This window comes from Fulmarus glacialis, unplaced genomic scaffold (genome assembly GCF_000690835.1).
Source record: "Fulmarus glacialis isolate BGI_N327 unplaced genomic scaffold, ASM69083v1 scaffold19683, whole genome shotgun sequence".
In the NCBI taxonomy this organism is placed as follows: domain Eukaryota; kingdom Metazoa; phylum Chordata; class Aves; order Procellariiformes; family Procellariidae; genus Fulmarus; species Fulmarus glacialis.
Window position 1 is genome coordinate 1 of NW_009203810.1, and position 10423 is coordinate 10423.

General features: G+C 45.8%; 1 long non-coding RNA gene across 1 annotated transcript; it reads left to right on the forward strand.

Moving 5' to 3' along the window:
* Positions 1-47: 47 nt before the first annotated feature.
* On the forward strand, positions 48-2928 carry LOC104074601. Its single transcript, XR_683493.1, has 2 exons — positions 48-290; positions 2020-2928. It is a non-coding gene; the product is annotated as an uncharacterized LOC104074601 (long non-coding RNA).
* The last annotated feature ends 7495 nt before the right edge of the window (positions 2929-10423 follow it).

Genomic DNA, 10423 nt, shown 5'->3' on the forward strand with positions numbered 1-10423 from the left:
CCCAGTTCCTCCTCAAGCTGAAGTACAGGGACTTCCCCCGCCACCCCCACCTCCTCCCTTGCCCCCTCCTGGCATTCGACCCTCCTCTCCTGTCACGGTTGCAGCCCTTTCTCACCCTCCTCCTGTTCTGCACCCTCCTCCCACAACCATTGTCCCTGGCCCTCATGCCCCGCTAATGCCTCCATCTCCACCATCCCAAGTGATTCCTGCTCCTGAACCCAAACGCCATCCTTCAACTCTTCCTGTAATCAGTGATGCTAGGAGCGTTCTGCTGGAAGCAATACGGAAAGGTAATGTTTGGCTATTAAGGGGCAAAAAGAACAGTCTCAGAAACTTGCTAAATACACATTTGCTTTGAGAGTTGGAATATTTCACATGTGTAAGAAGTTCGTTTAGAGGAACGCATCTTAAGCCTGTTTCTGCTTTCTCTTCTCTACGGCGTACACGTTGCCAAGTAGACAGATTTTTTTCAATTTGTAATTGCACTTATCAGATGTTTAGTTTGGATGGCAAAACTGGTTCTCTCAGGAAGTTAGTTAGATGTAAAAAAAAAAAAAGTACATGTGTTTATAGATGATCTGTGGTGATTATCTCTTCATTTCTGTTTTCCTGAAAATGTAGCTATTTCTGATAACCTACAGCTTGTGTAGAAGACAAAAACATTGTTTTTCACAGACTGTTAGATAAAAGCAGAACAGGTCAATTGGCATTGGAATTTTGATCATATATCAGTGTATTACAACAACATATAAATGGCATTCAGAAATCGTTGCTTAAGACGTAAAGTTGTTAAGTATCTAATCTTGACATGTCTCAACGCACTAGTGGAGCAGTCTTTACATTGCAAGGTGCCCGGCTGGCAGGGTGCAAGTGAAAGGCAGAGGCGCAAGGCAGTGTTTTCCTGATGATCTAGCGAGGAGCTGTATGTAGAAGCTGTACCTTTCAGCTTATGTGCCTATGGCCAGAAAAATCCCCACTGCAGTGTGAGTGCTGCTGCTTGACTGTGGGGTATCTTTGAATAGTTAATATTTCTCAAATGTATCTGTGAATAGTTAATCTTTCTCAAATGTTTCAAGTACTACATTCTTCTGTTTTTCCCCTGAACCTACAACACAGTACAGAATCTGTATGGTACTGTAATATCAGTAGATAGGCTACAATACTAATTCAAAATATTTTTAAAGCATCTATATGCACATGAATTGATAACATCATTGACTCTAAAGAAGTATCAACACCACTTGAGTACAGCAGTGGTGCATGAACATTAGTAGAGAATGTCAGCAAAAAACTTAATAAAGGAGAGCCTGCTGGTATAATTTAGGTGATTCCTGAAAACGCTTTTGACCAAGTCTTACACAAGAAACAAAGGCTCAAGTTACCACAGCTGAAATTCCACTAAGGACCTGTGCTTGTGTTGCCTGTCAGTTGACAACATAGTCAAGTACAGGATGTAGGTCGTATTTAGACTCTGTCGGTCTGTGGTGTCGTGAGTATAAAACCAAAATATATAATTTCTGTCGTGTTTTTAACTAAGTTACTGGATTTAACTTTCTCATGCTATTGGTATCTGTTATTTCTCCGTTGTGTTTGATCTTTAAGTAATACTTTATCCCCAAACAGATCATTACATGATGAAAACTGAGTTACAGTCCTATCTTGTTAGGATACTCAAATACCTATAACTTTTAATTGAGACCATGAAAAGAAATTATAAAAATGGTTTGGAAATGCAAATAGTAAAATGGCTTTTAATCACTTACAGTGGTACTAAAAATGTGGTGTGCTTTTAATGGGAAATCAGAAGCAGGATATTATAGTAGAAGGACTGATGATCTAGTCTGCCATTGCAGTTCTGACATTCCTCTCGTTAAAAACTTGACAGAGAACTTCTGTCTGAGGAGGATGATGTCCTCAGCCTTCGTTTTTGCTTGCAGAGAGTTTTGTGAATCATGAGCTAAATACTTTGTATAATGATAAAGGAGGAGAGTAACATGTTTGTGATTTGATGTTCTTTAGGTATTCAGCTACGCAAAGTTGAAGAGCAACGTGAACAAGAAGCTAAGCATGAGCGCATTGAAAATGATGTTGCTACTATACTTTCTCGTCGCATTGCTGTGGAATACAGTGATTCAGAAGATGATTCAGAATTTGATGAAGTGGATTGGTTAGAGTAAAATCATTACATTGCTGTACACTGCAAAATCGAATGCTAATGTCCATTGTGGTGCTTGTTCTTTGAAAGTTTGATGGTCATTTCTAGTGTTTTTTGTATTCTTTTCTTTACATAATTAATCCATGTTTTTCTACTTTTCAGTTTACAAAAAGCTCCTAGTGCATCTTTGAAACTAAATGTTTTACAGTGGCTTTTCTTACACATCTTTTTTTGAAAGAACATACTTTGTTCCAATAGACCACTAAGTATTAAGCATGGGCAGCTGTTGGTAGAGTAGCAGTTTCAATTTTTTGGCATATCTTAACTGTGCACTTTGTGAATTTTAAGTTAATGAAGGCAACTGAGATTGACATTCCAAGGGCAGCTGTATGTACTAATGAGCCTTATTCCACTTCTGATAGTGTTTTAAAACATTAAACCTAGCTATCAAGATATCACTGCCTCGATTACATCTGTACACTAAAAGTACATATAGTTAGCAGCACTGAACACACCGAAAGGAAGATGGATCTTTGGGGGGTTTTATTATTGTTTTATTGTTGTTTTTAAATAATTATGGCCTTATTTGAATGTTTAGAGATTCCCCTTCCCTTCTTCCCTCCCAGGTACATATTGTGTGGTACTATTTTTGCCTGCGTAATAGAAGTTTAAATTTTTTTTCCTTGTGAAATCTTTTGACTTAAACATGCTGTGTAAGTTATGTAACTGTTAAAATAACAGTTTGATTTAATAAATGGTTCATTTTAAATGTTCCTGGTTGTTGCTTTTTCAGTGAAGCCTGCTTTTCACTGGTATACCTGAGGGATCCTTGGATTTCAAAGATTTAATCTGTGGTCTACAAAGTTACAATAAATATTCTGCACTTGATATAAGGACCCATATTAAACAAGAAAATGTGTATCATCAAATGATATCTATATGCATATCTACAAAAAAAAAGCTGAAATATTACTGTTAAAAAAAACTGTTAAAGAATTGGGAGCCTGTGGCTTAGGGTTGTTTTTTTAAAAAAACTTTACCATCAATGTATCTTGAGAAGAGAAGAGGAGATGCAGCAGTGAAAATCACGGTTAATAAAAGATGACAACATGGGTGATACTGCAGTCATTTTTTAAGTGCTGTCTAGCAGGGTACTGCATGTTGCGCAGAGCTTTTGTGTTTCCCTTCTCTGGAATAACTCCTTCAGGTCTGAGCACGTAGTCAAAAGCCTATTGAGAAGGGAAGCGTGAGAGAGTGCAAGAGCACTCTATCTTGCGAACTTGTTCCTGGAAGATGGAATTGTTTAATAGAGGAAAACAAGTCTCGAAAGTCAGAATGAAATTTCTGAAGGTGGAACATGAAATGTTCCACAGTCTACAGAACAATTTAGAGAGGCATGTGATTATTAACCTACTCTTGGGACTGGGCAAAACTCCAGAGGTACAGACAGGAGTAGGAATACCATACAGCAACCCTTCCAACTTTACTGTCACCATCTCGGCCTCCACTAGAATTTTGTACATGGCCTACTATATTCAAGACTTCTTCCACCACAACAGTTATGCCTTTGTTGTGTTTGTGGGAGAAAAATCATTGTCACAATTTGTGAATCTGCATCTTTATAACTATGGATGCAGTTCTTCTCTATACGCTATTCTCTTTGGTAGTTGTCTTCACAGTAATGCCCTCTGGTTTATTCTGCCATTCTCGGTCAACTTTCAATATGCGCGTCCTTCTTAATAGCTCCTCATAATGTTAAAGAAAAGATGTCAGAGGCACCACTGCATGAATAGTTGATTGTGTTTAATCTAGGTGTTTCCTTGGATCTCAGTAATCCTAAATTGCCAAATCTGGCCCAATAACTAAATGTGAGAGATCCCATTTACACTGCGGAAAAGGATTGATCTCTGCAAGCATAAGTGCAGTATACGCGCCTGCAGCTACCCTTTAAGCAGGGAGCCAGATCTACCTTTAGGCAGCTGAAAGAAGAGCTTGTGCCTAAACTCCGTGGGTAGTTCTGCCATTCACAAAATTACTTTTCAACTGATGTTTATACCTGTTCCTTGCTGAAGCTTCTAAACTCCTGATTGTCCTGGTGGATATTATAGACAGCAGCCTACATTGCCACTTAAATGGAGCAGCAGCATGTCTGTGCCCAGGCTGCAACTGTTCAAAGTAGAGGATCTCCTCCTCGTTGCACCATCACGCCTGCACTGTAGGTATGCTCTAAGTGCATCCAGGTGCTGTGACCTGGGTATAACTTGCCCAAAGCAAGATGAGTTAGCAAAAAAAAAAAGAAAAGAAAAAAAGAAATGAAAGAAAAAATAAAAAGAAATGAAAGCAAAAAGGCTCTTACATGACTGCAGCTGTCACATATTGGACTTGAAGGTATAAAAAAAAATCCTTACTGACAAATGGTTGTTACTGACCTCCTTCACTGTCCTAGTGATTAATAGTATCTCTTCCAAACTGGTACCCAGGGTAGACAAAGCGCGCATTTAATGTGACACAGTCACACGAAGTAATGAACCTCGTCTGAGAAAAGTCAAGAGTTAAATTCGGTTACCATTTCAAAGGCGGGATTCTTGGCCTTCTGCCATTGCTACAGCTTTCTGCCATAGCAACTAATCTGCAGAGAGCAATAGCGTGATTCACTAGTAGCAAGAAGTGATTGTTGAATTTGAATATTGGCATTTACAGATCTACTCCAAGCGATGCATTTGCAGTCTCGGTGATCTGTGTCCCTCTTCCTGTCGTCTCCAACTGCCCTTAACATTTGATGGAATGCTGTTCAGAGGGCTGCTGGGCTATTCATGCCAGTGATCAGATGCATAATAGATTATTGATTGCTTTGTCTTGCAAGATACTAAATCAAGTCTTCTTGTCTTGAAGAACTGTTTATAGATTCTGTTGTTTACTTCTGTACATTTACAGCAGCTGGTTAAAGTCAAAGACTCAAAGTCTGCCACAGAAATAATGTGTCAGTGATGTTCAATATAAGTGAAGAGAAACCTTGTTCAACTTCACGCCTTTCTTGAACTGTAAGCTGGGACATTTAAAAATTATGTACCTCTCCTACTGCAAAATGGGGAAAAAAAGAACAAAATAAAAAGTGTAGAAAGAAGAAACAAAAGGTATTTGGGTGGCAGAACCGGAGCAGAAGACTAGGGAGGTGCAAAATCGGTCACTCGGGGGTTTTTAACAAAATATAAAGTAGTAACGATGACGCAGCCACCATGGACAGACCAAAAATAAATAGCTAAACGGAAGAGAACAAGTACTGAAGAAACAAAAATGACAAAGAGACATATTTCTGGTTCTTTTTTTAGTGTTACATTGTGAACAGCAAACATTAAATACTAGATATCATTAAGGGATTATGTAATCTGCAATTAAATTGGGATGAAACAAGCAGGAGGCATTTTAAAAAGACCTTTAGTCAATAAAATCGTCCTTCCCTGCATGTGACACAGGGGTGCACTCCTCAGCATTCAGGTGGATGCTGACATACCATCATCACCTGTCTGGTGAATGCACGGGCTCACCCAGAGTCGGTTTCAAAAGGTGCTGTGGGACCTGAGTGTGCAAACAGGCACCGATGGACCCAGTTTCGTTGCTGTGGGCATTCCCCACGGTGCTGGGACCATCTTGGCTTGGAAGCAGCTGCCGGCCCTGAAGCGCATCCCCGCTTGTTTGACCTGGTGGCCGTGAGCCCTCGGCCTGCTCCGAGGATGCAGGCAGCAACGGGGGCTCTGCAGAGGGCTGCCGCATCTCAATCTCCCCAGCCCATGGATCACCACGGGGAGCAAGGGATCAACACCAGCTTCAGAGCTCGGTGCAGAAACCCCTGCTCAACAGCCAGGTGCAGCTCTCTGCAAAGTTGCTAGCTCGAAGCAGCATACCCACAGCAGTACAGTACCATGTCAGCAATCCAAGCCCCGAAACCCGGCGTTTGCACAAACTAGAGCAGTTCCAAGAGGAGACACCAAGGCAAAGCCTCGCCACAGCCTCTGCAGCCGAGGCCTGCATCAGCAAAAGATCTGACGGAAATTTGACTCGAGCTCCATCAAGTGTCTGCTCTGTCTCCTCAGCTACAGGGTAGAGTGGGAGAGTTTTACTCTCTCTCACTCTCTTTTGCAGGTGGCAACATTAAACACCAGGAGAGGACTCAAAACCGGAGGCCGGGGCAGAAATACGGTCTGCCTTTTTGGGGCCACTCAGCCGCTTTTTCCCTCTCCTTTCCACTCCTGACTGCTTTTCCCACTTGAACGACTCTCGGGGGGCGGTAGCCTGCCCGTAGGAGACTTTTCACACACCCTTTGTGGCTGCAGCTGAGGCGGGACCTTACTGATTCCCAACTGCTTCTCGGGTACACCATCAGCCCTTGGTAGATGTTAGTGCCCCCCCGTCTGCCCCTCGAGCGGCTTGGGACAGCGCTCCCTCACCCCATCCAACCGTAATGAGCTAGGGTAGGTTTAAGCGCTTAAAAAGCAGGTTCCTGGCAGCCCAGCTCGTTTTGACAGCACACATCCAGGCAGCACTCCCATGAGCGACGGCTGTCAGCTCTGAGGGCTTAATGAAGGTCTGGCAGCAGACCGCCAGGCAGCTGCGGAGGAGCAGGCAGGGGACGGGAACCCCATTGCAGCTGCTGCTAGAAGAGGACACACGGACAAGCCCTGGGAAATGGGCTCCGGGATGCTGGAGCTGCTCACCCCGTCTCGTTCCTGTTGGAGTGACGAAGCCAGTGCTTTTTCTCTGAGCCCTGCCATGCTGCGAGCAGACGTGTTCCCCACCCTGCTAACCCCTTTGCCTGCAGAACGGGTTCTGCCCCCTTAGTCATCGCTTGCGTTCCCCGACTGCCAGCAGCCCCTGACAGCATCAGCATCAGCATCAGCATCAGCCTCTAAAGAAAATCGCATCTGTCCCATTTCTTCAAAATTCTTATTTTTAGAGTATTCGCAAGCTCTGGGCAGTTGCTGCAGCTACCTTGCTTTTGGCAGCTGGAAACATCTGGGTATGGATCGGAGCAGGTATCAACCACCTCTCGCCAAACAGGGCTGAATATTCCCCTCCTTATGTTTCTTTCTCTGGTGGTTCAATAACTCCACTTTCAGACAGAAGATAGCTAAGGGCCCCCCCTACAGACAGGTGGTTTCCATTTTCCATCCCCCCCATTTTAGTGACAGTGTTATTGTAAAACCTGTGTCATTTTACCACAGCTTCATGGCAGTATCACTCCAATAAAAGCTTCAAAAATTATCTCCCTTTATGCAGTTTTATACTGTATTTTAGCCACTTCCACTCCTCTGTGAAGCATTTTCTTCACCACAATTTTAAAATCTCAGAACAGGACTCCTTGGGGTCCCCCCAGTCGCTCCCGTGGAGCAAGCACCCGCACTCGATGTCAATCAAGCTGTATTATCACAGCTTGATTTTGCACTTCACTACTAGCCAGAAATAAGTCCAGCCAAGTGCCCAAGACTTCTAACCTCATGAAAAAGCAGCGCGCAGCCCTGGTGTCGGCATGCCGGTGTAGCTTTAGCGCTGCCCCTTCGTGCCAAGCAAATGGCGTAGGCTGAATTTCCCTGGCTGCATTTTGGCAGAGCCAAAACCAGTTTGTAAGCATCGCCAGCAGGACGTGCGGCCAAAACGCGCAGGGATGCGGGGGCTGTCAAGCAGCCTGGTCTGGGGCTGCCCTCCCTCACTGCGCCCCTGAGAGGGATGTGTCTTCTGGGTTTTAAAAGCACAAAGAAGTTACCAATGCTCCCAAACGGGACAGGTGTTGCCCACGAGCCAGCATCGTTTGCTGGTCAGCAGGATTCCTGGCAGTAATTCAGAGGTGATTAATTAGAAGAAAACACTAGGATAGCTCCTTTGCTTCTGTATACTTTGTTCTCTGCACGGCCGCTGTGCCCCAGCGCCTGCCGGGAGGAGTTTCTGTGCCAGTGATTCATCTTCGGATGAATCAGAGATAGAAAGCAGCAACTCAGCCCTTGTCCCCCCGGCAGGGAGAGCCCAGCTCCAGGAAAAACCAAATATACCTGGGCTTCCCAAGCGGCTCCTGCAGGTCACTCTCTGTAGATCTCTCGGATGGAGATCTCCAAGGTCCCATGGAAAAGTTACAACCCTAAATCCAGGGATTTTCAGGCCAGGCTTGGATGCCTCTTTGGTTTTTGAAACTCTCCACTGACTTGCCACTTCCCTGGGCCTTGCAAAGTCCCTGGGTGTGAGGGTCTCCAGAGGACCCTGCAAGCATGGGGTACAGCCAGCCCGGCTCCCACAGCCGCGGCAACAGCTCCCTGCAACCAGGAGGCATTTTTGGGAGCATCGAGGCTGAGGCCCTGCCCCAGTGGTGGCCGCGGTGCCCTCTGCCACGAGGCCTGAGCAGGTCGCACAGGGGCAAACGGAGGAGGTTTGCGTGGCTGCAGCCGCAGCAGGCTAAACAAAAATCCTGCTGGAGCACCCTGCCATCATCCACATCAACTCCCAGCGTTGGCATGGTCAGTGATACCTATAAGGAGGTGTTTAACACAAGTCTGCTGGCAAAATAGCCTCCCAACACGCATGGGAGCGATTACTTTTGCATTTTTTCCCCTGATTTTAATAGTCTTTATAATCTACATAAATTTCATTAGCTGGATTTATGTGGTCACTAAACTGCTTGATACAGCATTGTATTCACAGCGGGAAACTATTTGCCATTATGGTGAAAATGAGCATTTCCTAGTTCTGTCAGCACAGGGAAATAATAACCAGCTGAACTGAAGGAGGGTTTGATTCATGGTAATTACTGATTACGTGCAGATTACTTTATGGCTTTAATTCTTTGGTGTCCCACTGTTTGCTTGCTAAACCTCTAAAAAAAAAAAAAAAGGGAGCGAGTGTATGAGTGTCTTGTCTGTAAGGTAAATTACAGAACCTAATTTGCTGATTACATGAAAGGAAACAGAGCTTTGCACACACTGGGATGGCAGCAGGAAGGAGCCGGCAGCGAGCCACGCTTGCCTCCATCGCTGGCTGCGGTCACTTCTGTGCTGCTCTTCAGCGCCCAGTTCACATCCCCACGACTGCAGCCCTCACCTGCGCTTGTGGCCGCTTTTACTGGGGCCATGGCGGGGGCTGGCCCCAATAAAACACCCACGAGCACAAGCGAGGGCGTGTGAAGGTGGCTTTTTGCTTCTCCAGCCCGCAGCCCCCCCAGTCTGTCCCTTTTCAGCTTTCACCCGTTCTTCAGGTGGAGGTAAGAGGATGTATCAATTCATTTGTGCTCAAAATGCTCCTAAAAACACTTCTTCCAATTAAGTGCAACAAAAAGGCCCTTGCGAACCTTCACTTTTAACTAGCACCATGCTTTAAAACATCAGAAGCTGGTTAGCAAACTACAGGCTGCCTTTGACAGAAAGCTATCCAAAAATAGAGCGGCACATCGCCACCGTTTCTCAGCCACTCAAGCCCTTCCAAAACAGCTCTTCTCCTCTGATTCCCCACAGCAAACCTTCAGCAGACTCACAGTCCCTGGAGATGAAACAGGCCTTTTGATCATACATATTATTCTTAGCACTGCTGGAGCGAAATTTCAGCCCCTGCTCTCTCTGTAAGGGGGAGCAGGGCCGTGCTGCCGATGTCCCCGGCTGCCCCCCTGCCTGGCTCCCTGGGGAGCGCGGCCATCCGCCTTGTGCCTGGGCAGCGTGCTGACTGCTCGCTGCATTTATTCTTAAAATACATATCTACACCTTCTTAAGTGAAAAGCGGGTTGCTGGGCTTTGCATACAAAAATATCGCCCATGTCGGAGCAGGCTCCGAAGTGCGGCCGGCGGCTCGGTGCTCCGCAGGGCTCGGGGCACTTGTCTGCAGCCCTTCCCTCGTGTGCCGGCTGGGATCTTCTAGCTGCGAGTGCTTTATCTAACAGATGAAAGGGAGAGAGAGGGAAAGCGCTGTAATTACCAGCACAAACGCCAGCCCTCTGCACCAGCCCTGTCTGCCCCCCCAGGGAAGGCAGCGCCGAGGAGCGGGGGCGAGCAGCACCCACCGAACCCGTCAAGGACGGTGCGGAGCGGCACTTGCAGCCTGTGTGAGCACTGTCCCCATCATGGCACGGTGCAGGGCCGGATCCAGGCTCTGGGATGGACAGTTGGCACTCCCAGCACCTCCATGGGAGCCTCCAGAAAAGCACACTGTCCCTTTGGTCGGTACTAGCCATGATGGCTCCCCCAGCCTGACCCTGGGGCCATGCTGTTCCTTCAGTCCACATTATCGCCCTCGCTAGTA